Source organism: Stenella coeruleoalba (assembly GCF_951394435.1).
Source record: "Stenella coeruleoalba genome assembly, chromosome: 10".
In the NCBI taxonomy this organism is placed as follows: Eukaryota; Metazoa; Chordata; class Mammalia; order Artiodactyla; family Delphinidae; genus Stenella; species Stenella coeruleoalba.
In genome coordinates this window covers 54685950-54713442 of record NC_137156.1, presented here as the reverse complement: position 1 = coordinate 54713442, position 27493 = coordinate 54685950, and the positions used below count along the sequence as shown (strand labels likewise).

At 39.1% G+C, this 27493-nt stretch overlaps 1 protein-coding gene across 10 annotated transcripts in view; it reads right to left on the bottom strand.

Moving 5' to 3' along the window:
- The window catches only part of ARPP21 (cAMP regulated phosphoprotein 21), a 1021360-nt gene that overhangs the window by 684737 nt on the left and 309130 nt on the right, over positions 1 to 27493 (bottom strand). The window lies entirely within an intron of this gene.

Below are 27493 nucleotides of genomic sequence, written 5' to 3'. Positions count from 1 at the left end.
TCATAGTCACCTATAAGTCCTCAAGAACGGTTAGATACATCTGATCCACTATACCCACTAACTAGACTCTAAGCTGTGTATAAAATAAAAAAGGCAAAAATGCCTACAATCTCACGTTTTAATAATCTGTGTAGGTAAATTTTCTAATTAAAACATGTCATGGTCAAGTTTGGAAAATTCAAATAATGTAGAAAAATACAAGTAGTGAAGCAAAGTGTCCTTCTGCACATTACAAGTCCCCTAGTCCAAAGTCACCATGATAACAAGCTCATGTAATTCCTTCAAGACAATTTTTTTTGTGCATGCACCAATGTATACTTGTTTGTGAATATATAGATAATTGTTCATATTTATGCAAAAAATAATGTACATCTTTATTGCACTTAATAATATATGTTAGAGATCTTTCCACAAAGCATATATTATCTATATCCTCTTCCTAGACTTCCTATACTTTTTTTTTTTTTATTTTTTTTTTTATTTTATTTTTTCAGTACGCGGGCCTCTCACTGTTGTGGCCTCTCCCGTTGCGGAGCACAGGCTCCGGACGCGCAGGCTCAGCGGCCATGGCTCACGGGCCCAGCCGCTCCGTGGCACGTGGGATCCTCCCAGACCGGGGCACGAACCCGCGTCCCCTGCATCGGCAGGCGGACTCGCAACCACTGCGCCACCAGGGAAGCCCCCCTATACTTTTTAATGGTTATAAAATAGTCTATTATAATATTTATTTAGGTTTAAACTATATTTTATTTGACCATTCCTTCTCTTCTGTTATTTGTTATATCATAAACAAAGCTGTGGTGAACATTCTAGTTCCAGTAACTTGGCCAACTTTTCCAGGTATAAATAAAGAGATTGGAATTGCTGAATCTAAGCACTAAGCTTTTTAATTTCCTCTGAAGAGAAGTAATAATTCCTCATCTTTTCAGTATCAATATTATCAAATTCAAAAATTTTCCCAGTTGAATAAATTAGAAAGTTTATCCCAATTTTAATTTCATTTCAATGTCTTTAGTTAGGAGTATGTTTTAGCATATTTTCATTTATTTATTTTTTAAATTTATTTAGTTGAAAATCATTTAAGATACTTTCTCATTTATTAATTGTACTACATTTTTATAGTACTGTTACAGAGTCAGTGAAATAAATGTTGCAAATATTTATTCTCTAGTTTCTCATTTATGTTTTGATTTTGTGATTTTTAACATGCAAAGTTCAGAGATTTTATGGAGTTACTTTTATTATTATTTTAATTTAAATCTTATGAAATCTGAATCTTACATAGAATACTTCGTCTACTTCAAGATAATGTCAATTCAGTCATGCTTAATGTTAGCATTTTTGTGGTTTGTTTTGAGGTTAAAATGTGTCAAACTGAAAGTTATTTTGGTATAAGAAGCAAGGTAGAAATCCAACTTTAAAATATACTAGTACAAACAATTAGAAAATTCAGGAGAACTTTTAAGTACTAAAATTAATAAATAATGACAAGTCTTCTGCAAATACAATGGTTCTCTATTTAACTATTATAGGTACAAGTGTGTATGTGTGTGTGTGTTTAGCAGAATTTTAAAATTTCTTCATATAAATCATTTTTGTTAAGTGTATACAAAAGCACTGTTTATATACTTGACTAAGTGCATAATTTGTATTTATTTTATTTTCACTACCTGATTATTGCTCACACATAGACATTTTTTGAGAAAATGCTTTTTTAGCATTTATGTAGGTAATACTAATGTTCTTTTCTTTCATGACACATTCATATGGTGAATTATATTTATTACTGTATTCACCAATCACAGTACAGTTGCAGATAATAGAAACCAATGTCATGATTTTAAGCAGATAGTATTCAAAACCTGGAGACCAGGTCTGAGCTGACCCTCTTGATCCTCCCAGAGCAATTGTGCAGGGCTGATCTTCCAAAGCAGCTGCTGCCTTAGCCATACCAGGAAGCAGGAGAAACAGGAAACCTCTGAGCCAGCAGCTGGCTCCAGGATCACATTACCTTAGCAGGGGCCCTGGAATCAGAGCCCTGCCTCCACTCCTGATGACTTGAGAAAATCACCATTTAAGCTGAGATTTGGATAAAGACCCCCGTGGTCATAATTGTGGGTCTTGTTAGCTAACATCGGAATTATTAGTCACGTCTGTCTCTTTCCCGAAGGGAATGTGTAACATGGCATCTTGAATGAACCAACCTACCACAGTTACTACGTTACTATAACAGTGGGCCGCACCTGCGTACTCGCTGTTGGACAAAACTAACATTATACTCAACTCACAGCATGGCTGGTAAATGGAAATCAATTCACAGGAAGTATCTAGTATGTAAACAGACAAGTGTGGCTCAGAAAAGGCAAAGCTTCTTTCCTTCTCAATAATAAGAACTATATCGCATCATTTTCATTTCCCAGGCTTTTAGAATTGCCATGATACATGGTGGGCACTCTCTCACACTTGCTGAAGGTGTGAAGTATTATTACTCATATCCTTAGAACTATCTTGGACCAATCTGGCATCTTTTATCTCCAACCAGCCATTTCCAACTCACACTATCCCTATGTTCTACCAATCCTTCTTCTACGATGCTGTTGTATCTAAACTTTCAATTTACCAGCCATGCTGTGAGTTGTGTAGTGTTAGTTTTGTCTTAATTTGTGAGCTTTTTTCCAAGGAGTGCAGTTTTAAATGTCAGAGTGATTCCCTGCCAGCAGTCAAGATGAGCAAAGTCATCAAAGAGCAGATACCTGGAAATGATTCCAAAGTGGTGGTTTTGTCCACCCTCTACCCTTCCCCTCAAACATCCTATACTCTACTCTCTTTCAGGTCTCAGCTCAGTGCCACTGCCTCTGCACAGCCTCTTCCTATCTCTGACACCAAAGGAACAGGATCTACATCTTCTTCTTTCTATTTTTTAATTGGGGTATAGTTGCTTTACAATATTGTGCTAGTTTCTGCTGTACAGAGAAGGGAATCAGCTCTATGTATACATATATCCCCTCTGTTTTGGATTTCCTTCCCATTTAGGTCACCACAGAGCACTGAGTAGAGTTCCCTGTGCTATACAGCAGGTTCTCATTAGTTATCTGTTTTATACATATTAGTGTATATATGTCAATCCCAATATCCCAATTCATCCCACTCCCCCTTCCCCCCCTTGGTGTCCATACGTTTGTTCTCTATGTCTGTGTCTCTATTTCTGCCTTGCAAACTGGTTCATCTGTACCAATTTTATAGATTCTATATATATATGTTAATACAATATTTGTTTTTCTCTTTCTGACTAACTTCACTCTGTATGACAGTCTCTAGGCCCATCCACATCTCTACAAATGACCCAATTTCATTTTTTTATGGCTGAGTAGTATTCCATTGTATATACGTACCACATCTTCTTTTTTTCTTTAATTAATTAATTTATTTATCTTTTTTTTTTGGCTGCATTGGGTCTTCATTACTGTGCATGGGCTTTCTCTAGTTGCAGCGAGTGGGGGCTACTCTTTGTTGCAGTGCGCAGGCTTCTCATAGCAGTGGCTTCTCTCGTTGTCGAGTATGGGCTCTAGGCACGCGGGCTTCAGCAGTTGTGGCATGTGGGCTCAGCAGTTGTGGCTCCCAGGCTCCAGAGCACAGGCTCAGCAGTTGTGGTGCATGGGCTTAGTTGCTCTGCGGCATGTGGGATCCTCCCAGACCAGGGCTCAAACTCATGTCCCCTGCATTGGCAGGCAGATTCCCAACCACTGGACTACCAGGGAAGTCCCTGTACCATATCTTTATGCATTCGTCTGTCGATGGGCATCTAGGTGGCTTCCATGACCTGGCTATTGTAAATAGTGCTGCTATGAACATTGGGGTGCATGTGTCTTTTTGAATTATGGTTTTCTTTGGGTATATGCCCAGTAGTGGGATTGCTAGGTCATATGGTAATTCTATTTTTAGATTTTTACGGAACCTCTATACTGTTCTCCATAGTGGCTGTATCAATTTACATTCCCACCGACAGTGTAGGAGGGTTCCCTTTTCTCCACACCCTCTCCAGCATATATTGTTTGTAGATTTTTGATGATGGCCATTCTGACTGGTGCTAGGTGATACCTCATTGTAGTTTTGATTTGTATTTCTCTAATGATTAGTGATGTTGAGCATCTTTTCATGTGTCTCTCGGCCATCTGTATGTCTTCTTTGGAGAAATGTCTATTTAGGTCTTCACCCATTTTTTTGATTGGATTGTTTGTTTTTTTAATATAGAGCCACATGAGCCATTTGTATATTCTGGAGATTAATCCCTTGTTCGTTGCTTCATTTGCAAACATTTTCTCCCATTTTGAGGGTTGTCTTTTCATCTCGTTTATAGTTTCCTTTGTTGTGCAAAAGCTTTTAAATTTCATTAGGTCCCATTTGTTTATTTTTGTTTTTATTTTCATTACTCTAGGAGGTGGGTCAAAAAAGATCTTGCTGTGATTTATGTCAAAGAGTGTTCTTCCTATGTTTTCCTCTAAGAGTTTTATAGTGCCCAGTCTTACATTTAGGTCTTTAATCCATTTTGAGTTTATTTTTGTGTATGGTGTTAGAGAGTGTTCTAATTTCATTTCTTTTACACGTACCTGTCCAGTTTTCCCAGCACTACTTATTGAAGAGACTGTCTTAATCTACATCTTCTGAAGCTCCACAGTGTCATCTGTGTGTCTCTTGTGTCCTGTTGTTTACCCAACCACGGCTATTTATAAGTTTTCTTATCTCTCTGACAGTTAATAAACTCCTCATAAGAGATCTGTACCCCCCCTCAAAACCTGACTACATCTTGCATAAACAAGTGTTCAGACAGTAAGTGATGAAATTAATGGAATGGAACTTTTCCACAGCAGACTCTTGCAGGTATGGCAACATCTATTCACCAATTTTATTTATTTCACCAAAATTTGATAATCAGGATAAAAGCATCTTCCCAAGAAGTATAATTTTCAGTGAGAGAAGATTGTACTGCACGAATTTTAATGAATTTTTCTAGTTCGCAATGTTAATTGGATTACTGATGGTAATTATAACTGAAACATGCATCAAATCCTACACGTTTAGTTACATCACACTTGTTATTTCCAGTGTGAATGCAAAACTAAGTATCAGAAACACATTTTTTAGAGAGTTCAATTATTTCTCTATCTGGTAACACATCACAGGTTTGGAAATCTGGATGGTATTATGTTCCTCTTTCCCAGAAGTGTGTTTTGAACACGTTTCATAGAATCTGATAGAGTGTCAAAATGGTCAAGGGATTAACACATGTTTAGCAGTTATGACCCAATCTATGTTTCTGCTTTCACTTTTTTTTTAGTGTACCAAAAGATTTTTGAGATGGTAAGGAAAAATATTGCTCTGTCAAAGCCTCTTTTGGACCTGCAGTGCAACACTGCATTTGAATCATTTGGGGATAATTTTTGTAAGCCAGCCACCCAACAGAAAATACCCTCTGGTTGAATTTCATAGCATAGTACAAAACTTCCTTCTTTTTAATTTTTCAGTGTAAATTACTACAAGTAATTTACATGGCAAGTGATAGGAAAGATCAATCTAATTATAGTAAAAAGTTTGGTTGTCAAGGAAGCATGTCCCAAACCCTGTAGCAGACACAGCCATCATTCCCAAAGTCTGCCTGCTGCCAAGTCTTCGCATCACCTGGTGGGAATATAAAAATGCCCACCTGCAACAACAGGACGGTCAGAGTCAAAGAACTCACACCTGGGACACAATACAGGGATTTGATTTTATTTTTTCTTACTTTCCCTGGTCTTTTTATCTTTCTTCCTTTCGCAAATCCACTTTTTTTGTTTTTCTTCTCCATCTTCCAATTCTCCACCGAATTTTCCCATTTCCTATTTCCTTCCCCCCTCATACTCTGTCCCCAAGTGTAAATTTCATCATTAACCTTTCCATCCATCTATGTTTTCATCAAAGCTTTCTTTTCTTTTTTTTTTTTTTTTTTTGCGGTACGAGGGCCTCTCACTGTTGTGGCCTCTCCCGTTGCGGAGCACAGGCTCTAGACGCGCAGGCCCAGTGGCCATGTCTCACGGGCCCAGCTGCTCCGCAGCATGTGGGATCTTCCCGGACCGGGGCACGAACCTGTGTCCCCTGCATCGGCAGGCAGACTCTCAACCACTGCGCCACCAGGGAAGCCCAAAGCTTTCTTTTGTAACAGAACCAAACTTGGGTCTGCTCTCCCAATGTGCAGCAAAGCCAATCTACTGACACCTGGTTGTTGTGAAGGAAAGTACAGAGTTTATGGCAAGACACTAAGCAAGGAAACCGGGAAGCTCATGCTCAAAAGACCCAATTCCCTGATGGCTTTCAGGGAAGAGTTTTTAAAGATAATGTGAGGGAGAGGGTCACAGGGTGTGTGATCAGCTCGTGCACAATTCTCTGATTGATTGGTGGTGATGTAACAGGGTGATATTTGGGGAATCTCAATCATCAACCTTCTGGTTCCAACCTGTCTGGGGTCTACGTGCTGGTGGTCAGCATGTAGTTAACTTCTTCCACCTGGTAGGGGTTTTAGTATCTGCAAACAACTCAATGGCTCAGGATACTATCTGTACCACTTGATAAGTAACTAAAGGTCTTTGACTTTGTTTCATGGCTGAACTATTTTGTCTTGCTTGACTGTTTTCCTTTGTTTCTGCATTTTTTTTTTCATTTGTCTGATTAAATTTGCTCTTTGGAACTCGAGGAAGGCCTAGGAGGCTAAAGCTCTTTTACAAACAAGGTGTGGGGGGCTTGGACCAGGGGGACTTCTGTCCCTGGGAAGGCCCTGCAGGGTCCTGCTCAGTTTCACTTTCAGCCAATGAGATGTTCCTGGTCTAATGGATATAATTAGAAGAAGCTCAAACATGGGAAGAGGACTGATCTCTGTATCCTACAAAAGGGAGCTGCCTGAGGGCATGGGTTGCCTTGTATTTCCAATGCAGACTGGCAAGGACTATATCAGGAAGGTCTCATAAGCCAATCCAAGAATAGCTGAATTTCCTCAGTGCTGGAGGGAACATTGTTAAACAAGATGGTGTCATAATCAGATTTATATTTAGAAGTTTTATTATGTTATCAATGTTCAGATAAATTAAGGATGTTGTAGCGACAAACAGGAAGATATAGAAACACTGTTTAAAATATATTTTCATTAAAGAGAAAAGAAGTGTCAAATTTCTAAACTGACGTAATAGTGGTCAGAATGAGAAGGTGGGGCACATGAGTTGCTATTGGTTGGTTGGGGTGGATAGGAATGAGAGTACTGGAGGCTCCCTGAGGTGACCATGTGAATGAAGTCACTGGAGAAGTAGAGAGAGGGGACTTTTAACTTCCTATGGAATTAGCAGTTCAAAAGAACCCTGGGCCATAATTCCGCAGCCAGGCATAAACTGTGGTCATGCCATATAAAGAGTAATAAGACAAGGCCATGCTGGGACCATGTCTAAAACAAGGCAGAGTCAAGGTTACTCTACAACCACAAAAATAGCTAAACATCCCCCTGTTCCAACTAAACTGAAGCACAGAGTGGTAAAGTAACTTGCCCAAGATGGCACAGCTAATAAGGGGCAGGGCTGACATCCACTCTTGAGCAATTCAACTCCAGGTGCTGCCTTCCTAGCTACCACTCTGAGGTACATGTCACGTCAGTGAGAGCTGTGATACAGAGATCATGGAAGTGTTTTCAGAATGCATGGGAAGGACACCTAATCCAGACTGTCAGTGATGCAAATGAAAGGTGGATAGTCAAGGAAGCTGTAAGATACTCCCCTATTATTCCTTTACAAATTAGAGAGGCCATTTAGTCTTATAACACTAAAAATCTTCCCTGTAATTAAGAACTTGGCTTGGTTGACTCTTCTTGTTTAAATGACAGGTCAAAACCTTTCCATTCTAGCTAATGGTTGCAGATTCAATCGACCCACGGATTTCTGGAGGATAATGATGAGGTGCTGGACTCAGTTCGCCGGAGGCACTGCCTGGAGGTTTTAACTGCCAGGACATTGCTTAATAAACTGGGACAGCAGGAGCATTTCCGTTATTTTTAACCTGCCATCTTGACTCATTTTAAACCTTTTTAATCAGAAGAAGTTTCCCTAAGTGTTACAGCATTCTAAAACTGCAAGCAGAAAGGCAGGAGTGGGGGTGTGCTGGGGCATCAGTGGACAGGCTGTTTCCAGCAGAGAAGGGAACTCTGACCCACGTGAGGGCAAGAAATAACGAGAACTTGCAGATTTCAAAGAGGAAAAAGTTAAGTGCCAGCCAAGAGCTGTTTAACTTTCCCATAATTTCTGCAGGTTTAATGAGAGGCCAAAAAGAGAAAGACATCGCAAATGTTTGCAAGTGGACGTCAAGATCAAGAAGCCCCAAGTAGGCTTGGGGCTTCCCTGCTGGCACAGTGGCTAAGAATCCGCCTGCCGATGCAGGGGACACGGGTTCGAGCCCTGGTCCGAGAAGATCCTACATGCCGCGGCGCACCTAAGCCCGTGTGCCACAGCTACTGAGCCTGCGCTCCTAGAGCCTGTGCTCTGCAACAAGAGAAGCCACCGCAATGAGAAGCCCACGAGTAGCCCCCGCTCGCCGCAACCAGAGAAAGCCTGTGCACAGCAACGAAGGCCCAATGCAGCCATAAATAAATAAATAAAAATTAAAAAAAAAAGTGTAGGCTTGTATCTCTGAGTCTTTCCAAATTGATTTTTTTACATCCCCCACTTCTCTTGGATGGGAAGAGGTAGGGTAGGTACTCCTGGCTTTTAGGGCTTTTGCCTCCACTCAGTCTGCATAACATGCAAAGCGCTGCTGCATACACAGAATACAAAGAACAGTCACTGCCACCTAGAGGGATACACTCTGGAAAGGGGAACATAGAAAAAACAATGACAGGCAAAGACCTCCTTCTGTGACTCACTAATTCATTCAAATATTTACTGAATGTCTGCATTGTACAGGTCATGGGGACTTAGGGACGAATGAACCACTAACCCCGTCTTCAGGAAGCTCACAACCAGATGGGGAAGAATAACGTATAAACAGATGATTACAAGACAGAGTGGAAGGTAGAAAGCTCAGGGGATAGGACAACACAGAGAAGAGGTAATGAAACCAGCCTCAGCAAGTTAGGGCTGCTTCCCAGAGGAAGGGAGCCTTAATTTATGGCTCAAATTGGAGACAGTTGGCTGAAGAAAGGGAGAAACTATCCCAGAGAGAGACAGTAGCTTACAGAAAGGTACTTTCAGTGAACCTCCAGGAGCTGAGTAAAACGCAGGGCTGGAAAACAGGAGACAGATTTTTTTTCCTACCAAGATTCATACCAATGAGAAGGTAATCTAAACGAATTGCTCCACATCATTCACTGCACCTTTGGGGGCTTTCTTGCACCTGGTGTGCTGCTATTTCCTACGGATATTATTATTCACTCGGTTTCCCTAAAGCAAGCATTTCTCAAGGATGTCTTTTAGGCTTTTCCACAACATCGTGTGTGTGTGTGTGTGTGTGTGTGTGTGTGTAAGTAAAACACTGACATTAAGAAAGAAGAAAAGGGGAAAGTACAAGAGAGGCTAACATTTATTGGGCATCTAACGTGAACTGTGATCCTGAAAGTTTAGGTAATTATAAATGCTTGTGACTTCATTAACACATTAATTCATGTCCTAACAACCTAGCACATATAAAACCAATGTGAGTTAGTATAATAGGCATAAATAACAATAGAAATATGTTTAAAGTATAAAGATTATTCAAAAGAATGAGGGAGAGGAAGAATATATTTAAGCTGAGTTGCAAAGATAAATAGCAAGTCCCCACGAGGAGTAAGGAAATGGCATGTGGAGAGACTTTTTAGGCCTAGGGATATGCATGGACAAAGAAATTAAATAGTTAGCTCAACAAGGTTCATTAAATGGAGAGACAGGGCGGAAAAGTTAGAGTTGTAGGCAACAGCCAGATTGTGAAAAAGTTTACATATCATGAAAAGCCATGTAGACTTTACTATAACACTGATAGCATATTGAGGGGCTAGGAATTGAATCAAATATGCAACTGGGAAGAATATAGTCTTGAACAGGTGAAAAATAAGTGGGAAAGGAGTGTGAGATTAGAGGAGGGGAAACCAACTCAAAGGCCATTTCAATAGTCCACGTAATATACAGTGAGGGTCTGGTGTAAAGTAATGGCATGAAAAAATGAGCAGATCGTAGACTCAGAAGATATTGACTGGATATAACTGGAAAAGTCTTACTGACCAATTGGGTGGGAGGGATAGAAAACAGAGACAAAGTGAAACTTCATAGTATAATCACCTCTCACCCCCACTCCTTTTTTTTTTTTTCAAGAACAACAAGATGAAGAGAATTGTTTGCCTGATGTCATGCTATTATTAAATGGCCAATTTGGGATTCAAACTAGATCTCACTGGACTTCCCTGGCATGGTCCAGTGGTTAAGACTCCATGCTTCCACTGCAGGGGGTGAGGGTTCAGTTCCTGGCTGGGGAAGCTCTGCATGCCACGCAATGCGGGCAAAAAACCCAAAAAAACAAAACAAAAAAACCCAAACTAGGGCTTCCCTGGTGGCGCAGTGGTTGAGAGTCTGCCTGCCGATACAGGGGACACGGGTTCGTGCCCCGGTCCGGGAAGATCCCACATGCCGCGGAGCGGTTAGGCCCATGAGCCATGGCCGCTAGGCCTGCGCGTCCGGAGCCTGTGCTCCGCAACGGGAGAGGCCACATCAGTGAGAGGCCCGCGTACCGCAAAAACAAACAAACAAACAAAAAACCCAAACTAGATCTCACTGACTAAAATCACGCTTTCCCCCAGGGGTTCAGTGAGATTGCTGTTCTAGAGTTAGCCAGTAGCAACAGAGTGAAGGAAAAAAAACCTAAACTACCAACCTCATCAGAGCATCTGAAGAATATAGGGCAGATAAAAATCACCAAAAGTGGAATGGGAAGGGAAGAGGCCCCCTGAGCTGGCCCATTCATCTTACTACCTATGTTTACAGTTTGGTTTCCTTGGAATTACCCACCAGTGGCCTCACAAATCTTTTCTGTTTTGATTCTCTTCATCCTTTGACTCTCATCACAGCGACATGGAAAATGAAATATAATTAGAAGTAACTCACGCTAATTATAACTTCTTTGGCTACATTGAATAATGAGAGTGCTGTCATCTTCTTCCTGCCACGAGAACCATCTGTCCTCTCCTGTCCCCCCACCCCCATGTCCAGGAATGGTTAACCCATCAAAGAAGCCTTACTGCTCAGCAAAATGTCATTTGAGAATTCTTTCTATCAAAATAAGAAAATGAAATAAGGGGTGAGTATAAGTTATAAATGAAGACCCTTTAAAGCTCACATATTTCTAGGCAACAAAATGAAGTCATTAATCCATGAGAACTTCACCCATTTATCTCTCTCCTCTAGTCTCATTTCATAAACACAAATTTTCTGTTACATTCCCAATACATTTGTTGAAAGAGGGGGGTGAGAGATGAATGAAGTGAACACCCACTCGATAATTCCTGACCTTTCCTTCAGCATGGCAGTTTTATCAGTCAGGCAGAGAGATAATATGATGAGGATAAAAAGCTAATATTCTCTCCTGATGAAAAAGAATCAATGACACTTTCACCCACAGCTTTATTGAAAAATGGATGATAATGGTTCAAGCACACCTACCTGAGTGAGCTGCTTGAAGCTGCATTTAGCAAACTTCTTAGAAGATGAAATATAACTGAAGTCGTAGGGAGGCCCACGAAAGAGGTGCAGGAATATTTCTTGAAATGAATGCAATAAACCCATTTCCCCCCAGCCTATGGAGGAGCAATGAAGTGCCGTTTATGGAAAGGGAGAATGAAAGCTGTGAACTGCCTGAGTTCACTGGTTTCACAGTGGACATTCTTGTTTGGCGATCCTAACAGTTTCAGCCCTTGGGGAAACTTGCTCCAACTTTTGGACTATAGCTATTAGACTGGGGAGAGGCAAGAAATGCAGTCACCTATCAAACTTGTATTATTGATGACAACCGAAGCTTTTAAAATTTATGTATACTTGAATAGGATATTTCTTCCTCTGGAGGAAAGATTCAAGAACATGCTTTCTTTCTTCCCTCAAGATGCCTAATTAAGTTACCTCCTGGAGTGTTCCTCTCTTTGTTCAGACTGCAAAACACTGATTGGGCTACCTTCTTGAATGAGTTATAAATAAAACTATATTGCAAATTTTCTCTTGTTGCTGAGAAATGTGTAGGTTCTGCAAAGTGTCTGAATTTAGCGAGGGGAGTGGTTGAAAAGAGCTTCCACTTGTGCTCTGCCAGATCACTGGAGAGCTATACTGGAGTTTGGGTCTAAAGACTGAGTAATAGTAAACATTTGGACGAATTTCCTTGTTTTCTTATGAATGCTCAGAGACTATCTTGGCTGCCATATGGTCTCACCTTATTATTTCCAATAGGTTCTCAATTCCTGATAAATTGTAAGCCTAGGTTGCCCTATCCCTCTTCCTGAGCTTCTCTTCCCTTCCTATCAAATTTCTCTGTCATGGGGGAGGGTCCCTGGCCTCTAATATCATCACCCCAAATCATGAGAATAGGAAGAACCCAAAAGCCTGATCTTCAATGAAGAGTATGCAAAAAAGAATGATCAAATAAGTCCCCAGAGCTTCTAACACCCCTAGACACAAAGGGATGTGCATCTGTTATGCTATGGCCAGGACCAGCTACACAATTTTCAGCACCCAGTGCAAAGTGAAAATGCAAAGCCCCTTGTTCAAAAATAATTAAGAACGTCAAGGTGGTGACAGCAGAGCATTAAACCAAGTGTTCACCACACCCATGAAGCATGGATCGACTTCACCTGTGGCCTTGACCTTTACCAACAAGTCTCCTCTACTGTGTGTAGGCTAAGGGGATGGAGGAATTTTGTGCTCATCGTGGAATTTGGAGCAAGTCCCTAACACTCCGTTGTTATGTGTTCTTCTCCCCGTGATCAGCCAAAACTGAGGCTGTTATGGGGAGGGGAACATATTAGCAGATTATCGTAAAAAGTGAGTATATTTTATTAAATTGATTCTTACATCCTCCCCCTGCTCCTGTGTAATTACCTGGGACCAATGACATACGTGATGTAAGTCCTCCTAACTTCATGAATATCACTCTGATGTTGACTCCCAAACTGATTGATTGAGAAATCAATCAGTTCATGTCTTCTAAATGTGGTACATGATCATACTCTATACTAGGTAAAAATAAAAAATCACCTCTTATTCCATTTTCTGTTTCAAATGTGATTTATGTCATCAGTCATGTTCTTTATGTTATTATTTGCACACCCAACAACTATATATAACATCCTATCATCTTATGTAACACAGTAAGGCACCTCTGCTATCAATTCAATCTGTTGTTCTGATAGAGAAAATAATGTACTCTATGTACAGACCACCTAACTCTACCCACCTTATCCAAGCCAATCCTGAACCCACTTGTGCTCCTGACCAGAATCACATGCCTCTTGTTCAGAACGTACCACTGGAGGCTTCTTTGTCTGAAACTGATGCCACTCCTTTAACCTTACCCAAAATGGGCTACCCTATTCCCATCCTTCCCATATTCCACATGCTTCCAATGATTCAGTGAGTTTTCATAACACCGATTCCTTGTTCACCCATTCGTATCCAAAATCGAGACCCAGAACAAATGAGATAATTACAGGACCTAACAATCTAAACACGTATAAACAAACTATCAGAGAGCTAGTAATATAAATGAACATCTTTAACTTAATAGTGATTAAAAACCCCACCCTACATCAAGCAAAATACTTAGTAGAGAAATTCTGGATGCGTTCCCATTTAACATAACAAAACAAAAGCGACCTTACACACTGCTGTTGTTTACCATAATATTAGATGTCTGAGTCAGTGCTACAAATCTGAAAACATGGCAGAAGTGTCAAATTTGGAAAGGAAGGGATAAAACTCTCATTATTAGCTGATGATTTGATCTCCTACATAAAAATCTCAACAGAATAAACACAGTATCTAAACTAATAGAAGAATTCATTACTACTGCCAGATGTAATCAACATAGAATAAATATTCTCCACTCCAACAAAACTCAACTAGAAAACAAGATAGAAAATACAATATTAGTTAACATAGAAACTGTAACCATCAAGAAATATAATAATGTGTGAAAAGATACAGAAATTCATTAAAAACAATGAAAATTCACATAAAAACACAAGTAAGAGAGAATCAAGAAAACTTCTGCAAGGATGGAAATGCTGGATGTCTTGACTGGGTTGGGGGTTACACAGATTAATTCATTTGTCAAACTCTTTGAATGTACGTTTGAAATCTGCACTTCATATTGTCGGCAAGTTATACCTCGATAAAAAATGAGAAAAAAACCCCCAGATATGATATTAGACCTGTGAGTTTATGAAAGATGAAAAAGGTAGCTAATATTCAGACATAGCAAAGGTATAAACGGAACTCTTGTGTACTACTTATTGGCAGTAATGTGAAGAAGCATAGCTATTCTGAAAATAATTCTGGAAGAATCAAATGACTTTAAGTGTGCATATGTACTAACCCAGATATTTCTCACCTGGACATATATTCTAAATAAATACTCTCAGAGATCTATAAGAATGCATTTTTTTTAACATCTTTACTGGAGTATAATTGCTTTACAATGTTGTGTTAGTTATTGCTGTATAACAAAGTAAATCAGCTATACGTATACATATATCCCCATATCTCCTCCTTCTTGCTTCTCCCTCTGACCCTCCCTATCCCACCCCTCTAGGTGGTCACAAAGCACCGAGCTGATCTCCCTGTGCTATGTGGCTGCTTCCCACTAGCTATCTATTTTACATTTGGTAGTGTATATATGTCCATGTCACTCTCTCACTTCGTCCCAGCTTACCCTTACCCCTCCCCGTGTCCTCAAGTCCATTCTCTGCATCTGCGTCTTTATTCCTGTCCTGCCCCTGGTTCTTCAGAACCAATTGTTTTTTAGATTCCATATATATGTGTTAGCATATGGTATTTATCTTTCTCTTTCTTACTTACTTCACTCTGTATGATAGTCTCTAGGTCCATCCACCTCACTACAAATAACTCAGTTTGTAAGAATGCATTTAGATGGATGTTTAATATAATAGTCTTAATTTTTCATAGCAGAACACTGGAAGCCCCCTAGTTGCCATCAGTTAAGGAATGGAAAAATAAAATGTGGTAATTTTATGTTACAGAAAACCAGTAGTTGGAAATAAAGACTAGACAAACAGTAAGATGAATAGATCTTAAATATAGTTGAAGTTTTTACAAAGAAACAGAGGTGATTTATAGCACAATACCGATACATAATTTTTTTAACATCTTTATTGGAGTATAATTGCTTTACAATGGTATGTTAGTTTCTGCTTTATAACAAAGTGAATCAACTATACGTATACATATATCCCCATATCTCTTCCCTCTTGCATCTCCCTCCGACCCTCCCTATCCCACCCCTCTAGGTGTTCACACAGCACCAAGCTGATCTCCCTGTGCTGCAGCTCTGTTTACAATAGCCAGGACATGGAAGCAACCTAAGTGTCCATCAACAGATGAATGGATAAAGAAGATGTGGCACATATATACAATGGAATATTACTCAGCCATAAAAAGAAACGAAATTGAGTTATTTGTAGTGAGGTGGATGGACCTAGAGTCTGCCATACAGAGTGAAGTAAGTCAGAAAGAGAAAAACCAATACATACTGTTGAAACAAACACAGAATAATACTCTTCTTACTCAAGACATGAATGCATATTAACAGACACGTGTCAGACACATAAGAGTTGATGCTCATAGTCAGACTGGGGATCAGGAATGAAGGGGAAAAAAGTAAATAAAATAAAATAAGAGAGTAAACTTGACTAGGCAAATAATAATTATGTGCTATGAACTAAGAAGAATGAGAAACACCCCTTGTACCCCAGTTCCCAAAACAGAGAAATATAACAGGAAGGAGCACGGCCAATGCAAGATGTGAGCCCAATTTGTCGTAGACTTCAAGCCCATGATCTTTTCCGTTTTAACAGGCCAATTTGCTAAAATACTTTACACTGTACCATGGTTCTTACAACTGTCACCCGTTTGGCTTAGAGAATTGGTATCCCATTTATCTACAGCATCTGTGTGAGGCCGTATTTTATATGACAGAACCAACAGAGTCAGGATGCTGCCATAGAAAAAAATCACTGGGCTAGGAGTAGGAAGCCCTGCCTATAACCAACTGTTTTTACGGCATTGAGAAAGTCTTCTAACATCTAGAAAGTTGCTGCCTTTAAAGAGGTGCTCTCCCAGCCTTTCTCTTGTAAAATATCTTTATATCCAGAGACAAAACCCTGGGAAAATCCAGTGAAACCATTCTTTTTTTTCTTTTTCATGTTTTATTTCTGGATTTATTAATGGAATTGATAATTATAAGAAATGTTTCTTTTATTCTTTTTAATTGAGGTATGGTTGTTTTACAATGCTGTGTTAGTATCTACTGCACAGCAAAGTGGAGTTCCCTGTGCTATACAGCAGGTTCTCATTAGTTATCTATTTTATACATATTAGTGTATATATGTCAATCCCAATCTCCCAATTCATCCCACTCCCCCTTTCCTCCCTTGGTGTCCATACATTTGTTCTCTACATCTGTGACTCTATTTCTGCCGCACATACTGGTTCATCTGTACCATTTTTCTAGATTCCATATATATATGTTAGTATATGATATTTGTTTTTCTCTTTCTGACTTACTCTGTATGACGGTCTCTAGGTCGACCCACATCTCTTCAAATGACCCAATTTTGTTCCTTTTTATGGCTGAGTAATATTCCACTGTGTATATGTACCACATCTTCTTTATCCATTCATCTGTCAATAGACACTTAGGGTGCTTTCATGTCCTGGCTATTGTAAATGGTGCTGCTATGAACATTGGGGTGTAAGCACCTTTTTGAATTATGGTTTTCTCAGGGTATATGCCCAGTAGTGGGATTGCTGGGTCATATGGTAATTCTATTTTTAGCTTTTTAAGGAACCTCCATACTGTTCTCCATAGTGACTGAACCAATTCCCATTCCCACCAACAGTGCAAGAGGGTTTCTTTTTCTCCACACCCTCTCCAACATATATTGTTTGTAGATTTTTTGATGATGGCCATTCTGACCAGTGTGACATGATACCTCATTGTAGTTTTGATTTGTATTTCTCTAATAATTAGTAATGTTGAGCATCTTTTCATGTGCCCCTTGGCCATCTGTATGTCTCCTTTGGAGAAATGTCTATTTAGGTCTTCACCCATTTTTTGATTGGGTTGTTTGTTTTTTTGATATTGAGCTGCATGAGCTGTTTGTATATGTTGGGGATTAATCCTTTGTCCATTGATTCATTTGCAAATATTTTCTTCCATTCTGAGGGTTGTCTTTTTGTCTTGTTTATGGTTTCCTTTCCTATGCAAAAGCTTTTAAGTTTCATTAGGTCCTGTTTATTTTTGTTTTTATTTCCATTTCTCTAGGAGGTGGATCAAAAAAGATCCTGCTGTGACTTATGTCATAGAGTGTTCTGCTTATGTTTTCCTCTAAGAGTTTTATAGCATTCAGTCTTACATTTAGGTCTTTAATCCATTTTGAGTTTATTTTTGTGTATGGTGTTAGGGAGTGTTCTAATTTCATTCTTTTACATGTAGCTGTCCAGTTTTCCCAGCACCACTTATTGAAGAGACTGTCTTTTCTCCATTGTGTATCCTTGCCTCCTTTGTCATAGATTAGTTGACCATAGGGGCATGGGTTTATCTCTGGGCTTTCTCTCCTGTTCCATTGATCTGTATTTCTGTCAGCAAAACCATTCTTAACATTCACACACAAATACTAACACATAAACCCTCAGTTTTACCAAGAATGAATACGCTATTTAGGGGCTTCCCTGGTGGCACAGTGGTTAAGGGTGTTATAAGAATATAAAAGATCAGGTTCTTACCTAGTTTGAGTGACATCAGGGAAAACTTCCCTTATGAGAGAGGCATTTAAGTTGAGGCCAAAAGGGGGATTATAAATTGGCTGGCTGAAAGGATTGCATAGAGAAGGGGGAAATGTTCCAAAGAGAGACACCAGACAGAAAGGAAAAGGTCACGTAGTTAAGAGTGTTAGAAAACATTGTAAAGAAAATGGGAAACAATTAAAGGCCTATAAGAAGGGAGCTGACATGATTAGATATGCATTGTTCAAATATTCTCTGGCTGTTGTGCGGAGAGTAAATGCTATCTACAGAGTGTTTTGTAGAAGAAAAAATAAACGTGAAGAGGTAGTTACAGAAGTCCAGTTTAGAGATAACAGGGTAGAGATTAGAGCAGTAGCAATGGAGAAGGCAAGAAGTTTATGGATTGGGACTTCCCTGGTGGTGTAGTGATTAAGAATCGGTCTGCCAACGCAGGAGACACAGGTTTGAGCCCTGGTCCAGGGAGATTTCACATGCCACGGAACAACGAAGCCCGTGCGCCACAACTACTGAGACTGCGCTCTAGAGCCCGTGCTCTAGAGCCCATGAGCCACAACTAGAGAAAACCCACACGCAGCAATGAGGACCCAACACAGCCCAAAACAAACAAATAATAAATAAATAAATTTTTGTAAAAAAAGAAAATATCTTAAAAAAAAAAAAGAAGTTTATGGATTTAAATACCTCTAGGAAATGGGATTTACCTGACTTGGGTGTTGACTGGCTATAAAAGAAAATGGAAGAGAGAAATTAGGAATGATTTCCAGGTCTCTTGGAATTCAGTAGATTCATTCAATGAGATGGACAAGACTGGAAGAAGACAAATTTAATGCGAATAGTAATCTGGCTCTTAGGAGCAGAAACATGTCAAATCTAGCTTAAGTGCAGATTATAGAAACAAAGGATTCATAAGGTTGTTACCCACCAATCCACCGACAATAAAGCCTGATACTAAACACAGTGACCCACTCTCCTCTCCTTGCATGTGGCACTCCACACCCACATCCTCCTGTGTAGGCTGACCTGCATGCTTCTCGTCTTCTTTCTCTAGACTTCCCTCATTTCGGCGCAGTCAGGACTGCCCACCCCCCATATATTAACTTGCATATTTCTGTCCACTTAAGTCAATCTTTTCCTCCCCATTCAATACTACTATGAAATAAAATTCATGTTTTATGGCAAGACAAGACAAATTTAAACATAAAAATTCTTCTCTCCCCTTTGGCCTCCCCTCTCCCCCAACCGTGCACTGTGTACCTGCATTATGCATGGACCAAACCTCCCCCACCAACAGGAATACCTGCTCAACCATAAAGAACAACATTCTCCCAGCATCAACAAGACAACTCCTTAAGAGACAACATTCCTTCTAGAGCTTGTAAGGGGTCACATGACCCACCAGGAGGATGCTTAGATCTGGATTATGTAAACTGTCAATAATACATCATTTGATGTACAGCCCTGTGTGTCAAAAAACTTTTATAACTGTGCCTTGATTTCTAACCCGCAGAAGAGTTCTCAGAGCTTTCTGAGATGCTCTTTCCAGGTTATAATCCTCAAATTTGGCTTGAATAAAACTTTCCAATTCTTTCTTAGATTGACTGATTTTTTCACTGACACTATGTAATGTTAGTTTTGCTAAGGTTATCTCTCCTTTCTCCAGGTTTCAGTCATCTTCATGAGGAAATACATAAATACTCTCCAATAGGTCTAAATTTCCAGAGACCTGGGGGAAAAAATTTCAGCAAAGTCTAATGCAAGTATTGTTTGACTGTTGAAGTAGATGAGTCACACTGTTCTTAAACGAAAATATTTTTAATACAGTAGTTTTACAGTGGGAGTGAGACATGGTCATTTATATACAATGTTAATATTTGGGAAAAATCACAATTACGACTGACATCCTTCCGAAAAATGGCTTCTCTTGGGCCAAATATTAACTCTAGGGAACAGATCTTCAACAGCAGTAAGTTCCTTCTTATAATGAGATCCCAACTTCCACATTCCAGCCAAGTCTCCTGGCTTGCTATTATACATGAACCATTGAGTTAGTGCCTGCTGGCCTTTAAGTCTGTCACCAATGCAAGCAGCATTACTTTTTTAAACTTAAAAATAAATCTAATTTGTTTTAAAGTCGTTTCATTTTTTTTCCATAACAGAAGGATTTCTGTTTTTAAAAAGATGGTTCTTGTTGCAATGAAGTTCTCTGCTAAACAACATATCCTATTGGAAATGCATGATTCAATGATACTGAAGGCTGCATTTCCTCATTCCCCTAAGTGGATAAGAATCCTAATTATGGGTAGTCTGACTTTATCTTACCAGTTTTAAATCTTACATCTTCCTCATATGTGTATAGTTAATACTGATTATTTAGTAGCATAACACAGATAAATGAATATTTACTTCTATATTGTATTTACTTCTATATTTACTTCTATATTAATGGGCATTAATATATAGTGAAAGACTGAATAGTGATGACGATTCCCAAGGGAGAAGAGAAAAGATGTATTGGTTAATAAGCAGGCTCCCGTTTATACCTCAGATACTAAATTAAATGTGTTAGCTTTATAATCCATGATTTGATTATAGGGATTATCAGGTAAAAATACTGACAAAGCATTTGAACACATGTTGAAGCTAAAGAAGATGTGACTTACTTGCAGGACCACAAATGCAGCTGCCTTTGCTAAAATACTGGCCCCATTTTTCAGGAGATGTCACTCACGATGCAGGCCTAAAATAGGCAAGTGGTGATGCTGAGTCACAAAAGAAAGAACCGATGGCTAATAAAGCAGATGAAGAACTGACATTTTAGTCCATCTTGCCTCATTTGGAACCTATTCTAGGAACTCTCCTTTATTACCAAGAAAGCTAAAATGTCTCCCTATTTACCGTTTTCTTTCCCCTCAGCACAAAAGATGCTCAGGCTTCTCTTAACTTGAAAACAAAACAACAAAAATCCCTCTACTGATTCCTCACCCAACTACCTCAGTTCTGTCTTTCCCTTCACAGTTAAACTTATGAAAAGAAACCTTTCCTCTTCACTCTCTGACCCATGAACTTCTCAACCTACAGCAAAGATTTGATCACCACTGAAACTATTCTTATCAACTGTGTTTATGACTAATGTGGCTATATCTTATCATTCAACCCAGGATGAGAATAAATAAGGAAATTATTAAAAATTAATCATCAACTTGGACTGCCCTGAACAAATAGGGCATAAGGTCATAACACACACACATGACCTCCTAGCAGTAAAATCTGACAGACTGATTAGTCTTTGACCTTTCTGCAAATACTGATTTTATTGACTGTAAGCAGCTCTATCCTCCTTTACCGTATGAGACAATCCATTTTCCTGGATTTTCCCCCAACTATTTTGTTGCCTCCCCCCAGTGTTGTTACAGGTTATTTTTCTTCTTTCCATTTCTTCAGTGTTCACGTTCCTAAGGTATTGGTGCTGGACAATTTCTCGAGCTCTTAGCACACGAACTCTTGGGTATTATCATTCACTCTCATAGCTTTAATTTTAATGTATGCCAGTAACTCCTATAACTGTTTCCAGGTTTATCTTTTTCTCTGAGTTCCAGAATCATACCCAAATTCCCAACTGGCATCTACTTTTTAATGAACCACAGTCATATCAAAATTAGTTGATTAAATCTAAAGTCATCTCCATAGAGAACAGACTTGTGGTTGTCAAGGGGAAGGGGTGTGGTGAGGGAAGGATGGTGAGTTTGGGATTAGCAGATGCATACTAGTATATATAGGATGGACAAACAACAAGGTCCTACTGTATAGCACAGGGAACTATATTCAATATCCTGTGATAAACCATAATGGAAAAGAATATAATATATATGTATAACTGAATCACTTTGCTGTACAGCAGAAATTAACATAACACTGCAAATCAACTATACGTCAATAAAATTTCAAAAAATCTTAAGTCATCTCCCACCCCAAAAAACTCATCCCACTGTGTTCCAGAGTTTGGTGAAAGATATTATTGAATCACTTATATTCTCAACCCATAAATCTGAATGACAGCTGTATTAGGGTAATTACATTATGCTGCTATAAAAATAATACAAGTCAAAATTCTGAGGTTCAACACACACAAACACACACATGCACCCTCCTAGGCCATTTCTCATTGATATTAGAGTCAATATAGAGCAGTGGGGTCTCTGCTCCATTCATTCATTTGGGAATGCAGGCTACTTTGATCTATTGGGTCTACTGTTTCTAAATGTGGCTCCAAGGTCATCCTGACATCATCCAGCCCACTAACTGGGAAATCAAAGACAGCATGGATAAAGCATGCCCTGTTTAACTCCCTTACCCACACATCACTTTGGTTTATAGTCCACTGGCAAGAATTTTTCATGAGGCTCCATCCTGCTGCAAGATAATTAAAAACATCAATTAACTCTGTGGAAAGGAAGAGGAACAGGCTTGGCGAGCATCTAGCCAGTGTCTACCACACTGTCTTGCTCTCCCCCTCCTTCTTCACCTCATATCTAATCATTTATGTGGTCCTGTGCATTATTCCTCTGTAACACCTTAGAGATACTGCTATTTTCTATTCTACATTGCCAAATCTTTTTTTTTTTTTTTTTTTTGCGGTACGCTGGCCTCTCACTGTCATGGCCTCTCCCGTCGCGGAGCACAGGCTCCGGACGCGCAGGCCCAGCGGCCACGGCTCACGGGCCCAGCCACTCCACGGCATGTGGGATCTTCCCGGACCGGGGCACGAACCCGCGTCCCCTGCATCGGCAGGCGGACTCCCAACCACTGTGACACCAGGGAGGCCCTACATTGCCAATTCTTTAGTTAAGACCCTCAAAATTCTTACCATGATTCTGCAGTTGCCCACGCTTTGCTCTTCACTGGTACAATGCTTATTTTTCAAAGTTTGAATTGACCCTATCATTATCCTGGTTGGAATCCTGAGTCTCACAATAAAACTCCAACTCCTCAGCTTGGGGTAAAACTATCTTTATGTATCTCATCATATATCTCATAACGTGTTACACAAAAGTACTCAAGCCAGTTCAAAATTCCTGTAAGACCTTAACTCTGTGACTTTGAACATCTTAATCTTTCCCCATCTCTTGAAATGTTTAGTCACCATTCATCCATTCTGTGTCCAAAGTCACCTTCTGAAGGAAGGCATCCCTGATTTCTCCCCATTAACTCCTGGGTTAGACTTCCCCAGATGCCACTCTTTCTACACAAATTCATGCTTCTCTATAAATTATGCTATCTCATACATTTATAGTTGTTCATAATTGTTTATTTGTTCCTGATCTAGAATACAGAGTGTAAAAGAAACACTACGTAAGAGTTGGATGAATGAATTAATCATTAAGAAAGAAGAACAGTTGAACCTTTGACCATTCTAATCTCAATAGATTGTGATTCAACTCTTCTCTGCCCCCACTAAAATCCAATAACCAGAAAACAGACAAATTATCAAATGCAGGATCTAGATTATCTATAAGAAGAGAACACAAAGAACCAGTGAACTTTTTTTTTTTTTTTTTGGTATGCAGGCCTCTCACTGTTGCGGCCTCTCCCATCGTGGAGCACAGGCTCCGGACGCGCAGGCTCAGCGGCCGTGGCTCACGGGCCCAGCTGCTCCGCGGCATGTGGGATCCTCCTGGACCGGGGCACGAACCCGTGTCCCCTGCATTGGCAGGCGGACTCTCACCACTGCGCCACCAGGGAAGCCCCAGTGAACTTTTTAACAATTAAATTAAATCACTGAGTGATAAAATAGATAAAATAATCTTTTTAGTGTTAGCTTAGTACTTTTGATTCAAAGTTCTTTCTGATTCCTCTATAACCAAATCTTCCACAAATGGCAGGATCTAGAAATGATTCGAAATATATGTAAAAATATGACAGACACATGACTGCCATTCAGTTAGTATTAACTATCATAATTATTTACGGAGTGGGAATGAAAAACATGGGGAAAATCCAGGGAATGATGAAGAGACAAAGTTAGCCGGATCAGATTCCATGTGCTATAAATAAAACAATAAACATATATGAATAAACTGCCTCAAGATCTATTATTCTTTAGTAGCTATATTTCCCATTTCTATCTTAAAGTGAAATTTTACTTTATATAATTTTTAATAGCATCAAGAGTGTAGGAGAGGAAGGAGAAATGTTTACTTCACAAACTTGAAGGACATTACTTAATTCCTTGGCTTCAGTGTGCCAAGACATATGACAAGGTGGAACTGGATTCTTTAGTTTGGAGAAACCAGTGAAAATCTTCTCTAACGATATTCTGGGGAAACATCACAGATGAAAGAACTCTAAGAGAGGATATGGGATTTTTCTTAGACTAAAAAGATTGAGCCACAAAACTTAGGGACACTTCATTATTTAAAAGGTCACTTAAGAAATTCAATTTCCTTTACTTCTAATTTGAATTCTTTTAACTGTACCAGGTAATATTAAGAGGATCAAGAGGATAAGACCACAAGTACAAGCTGACGAACAAATCTTCCCTCAAACTCTGTGTGCTCTCTCATTAATGATAATGAGAAAAGTGTACTGAAAAGTGCTGTAAACTGATGAATCCAGTTCAGTTATCACTCATGTAGATAAAACAAATCTGCTGCACAATATGACAGTCACTGAGTCTCATTACTTTCCTTTGGGAAAAAAGGAAATCCCCACCTCCAAAGGTGTTTAACCCCATTATATTTATGACCCTAATCCAAAATAATTTACTTCAGTCATGATTACTCTAATACTGTTTTAATCATGATAAGAGCTTTATTTCTCTTTCTCTCTCCTCTCTCTCTCTTTCCCTTAGCTTACAACTTTGCTAACTCTAACCAGCTGTCTTGAATGAGTTTTGTACCTTCTGCCTCTATTAGAAGAGTATCTGGCATCCAGTTCTTACAGCTAATGATCTACATTAAGTAGAAGTAGTCAGAATCAGTTTAAAACTAGTGAAAACCCAGAACTGAGGAAATTCTTCTCCATGTCTTAAATGCACACCTTATGATGATCTGAGCTGATCAGTCAAGCCAATCAAAAACTGTAATATATGTATATATACACTTGAAGAGGTATTCAAATGTCAGTGGGTATTTCTCTTCCATCAGTATTGTTCGGCCCCAGAGCACAATACTAGACATGAATTAGGCCTGTTGACCATAAAAATAACATATGCAGTGTTTTTCTCACTAGGTCATCTGGGTTCAAATCTCAAATGTGCCTATTATTGATTTCTAATTTAATTTCATTGTGGTCAGAGACAATACTTTATATAATTCTTTTACTTAACAATGTTTTAAGTTTCTTTAGGCTTCTTTCTCTTTTATGGCCTAGGATATGGACTAGCCTGCATAAAGTTTCATATTCATTAGAATGAATGAGCCACTGACTTCATGTTCTCTTACACAGAAGCATGTGTATTCTACTGTTGCTGTGTGGAGTGTTGTACAGAGGTCTGTTAGGTCTAGTTTGTTTATAGTGTTGTTCAAGTCTTCTATTTCCCTGTTGGTCTTCTGCCTAGATGTTCTGTTATTGAAAGTGGAGTGCTGAAATCTCCAACTACTATTGTTGAATTCACTTTTTCTTTCTTCAGTTCTGTCAGGGTTTGTTTCATGTACTTGGGGCTCTGTTTTTAGGTGCATATATGGAGAACAGTATTGAGGTTCCTTAGAAAATGAAAAATAGAGCTACCATATGACCCAGCAATCCCACTCCTGGGCATATATCTGGAGAAAACCATAATTTGAAAAGATACATGCACCCCAATGTTCATTGCAACACTACTTACAATAGCCAGGACATGGAAGCAACCTAAATGTCCATCGACAGATGAATGGATAAAGAAGACGTGTTACATATATACAATGAAATATTTCTCAGCCATAAAAAAGAACAAAATAATGCTGTTTGCAGTGACATGGGTGGACCTAGAGATTGTCATACTGAGTGAAGTAAGTCAGACAGAGAAAGACAAATATCATATATCACTTACATGTGGAATCTAAAAAAATGGTACAAATAAACCTATTTACAAAAGAGAAATAGAGTCACAGATGTAGAAAACAAACTTATGGTTACCAAGGGGGAAAGGGGGGAGGAATAAATTGTAAGATTGGAACTGACATATTCACACTACTATACATAAAATCGATAAGTAATAAGAACCTACTGTATAGCACAGGGAACTCTACTCAATACTCTGTAATGACCTATATGGGAATAGAATGTAAAAGAGAGTGGATATATGTATATGTATAACTGATTCACTTTGCTGTACACCTGAAAAGTAACACCACATTTTAAATCAACTAATTCCAATAAAAATTAATTTAAAAATTAAAAAAAAAATAAAATTTACAGAAGGTTAAAAAAAGAATCCAAGGATAAAAGTAAAATAGTAAAATAAATTATCAAGTTGAGAACCTGAGCTTCCTTTTCCTCCTACATCTCTTCCTTAGGCTGGGCAAGTTGTTAACTTATTGCCTATTTTATCTCCAACTCCTCAACTCCTAACTGTGACTCATATTTATTATTACTCCACTGATCTAACTGCCAAGTGTAAAGATAGTATTGAAATGGAAAAAAAATACTCTAGAATAAAAGGAAAACCTCCCTCATGCAGACACCAGAGAGGCTATTACAGTAAATGAAAAGAGTCACTTGACTGCAGAAAGCACGTCTTTTGACACAGAGGGCTCTTCATCTGAGGGCTATTCACACCCTAGGGATAAAAATCACTTAGGTTTTGGGCACTTGATAATAGAATAAACTCCAAAAATGTCAGCTCTTGTCCTGTCACATGGCTTAACCAATTCACCCAGGGGCAAAACTTTTGTTCTTTGTATAATATGTGAACCTGTTGTCAACAACATCGTCTGTACGGTCTGTCCCTGTTACATTGGCTTCCAGCCCTGTACTACACAGAATATCGCTGATGAAAATCACTTGGAGTCCCTGGTTTCATCTTTAAAGTGTTGAAAGAAGAGTCCATATTTCTATCAGTCAGCTTAAGTCAAGTGGGTATAATAATAAATGATACTAAAAATAGTGAGTTGAGACATTAAAAGGTTATTTCTCCTCCACATTAAATATCTATTATGAATGTGTTCAGCTCTGCTCCATGTAACCTTCACTCAAGGACCCAGAAGCAGCCCCATTTTCAAACACTGCTTGGCTAATGACTGAAGGAAAAGACCTCATGGTGAAGTAAACACTGGCTATTAAAGTTTCCTGTTAGACGTTACACACATTGCTTATGTTCATAGTTCATTGGGCAAAGCAAGTCATATGGCCAAACTTGCTGGCTATGGAGCAAAGGTATATATAATCCTCTTGTAAGGAGTATCACTATATGCAAGGTACTCCATCAAGAGACATACAACGGAGGGGCAAGGAATACCATG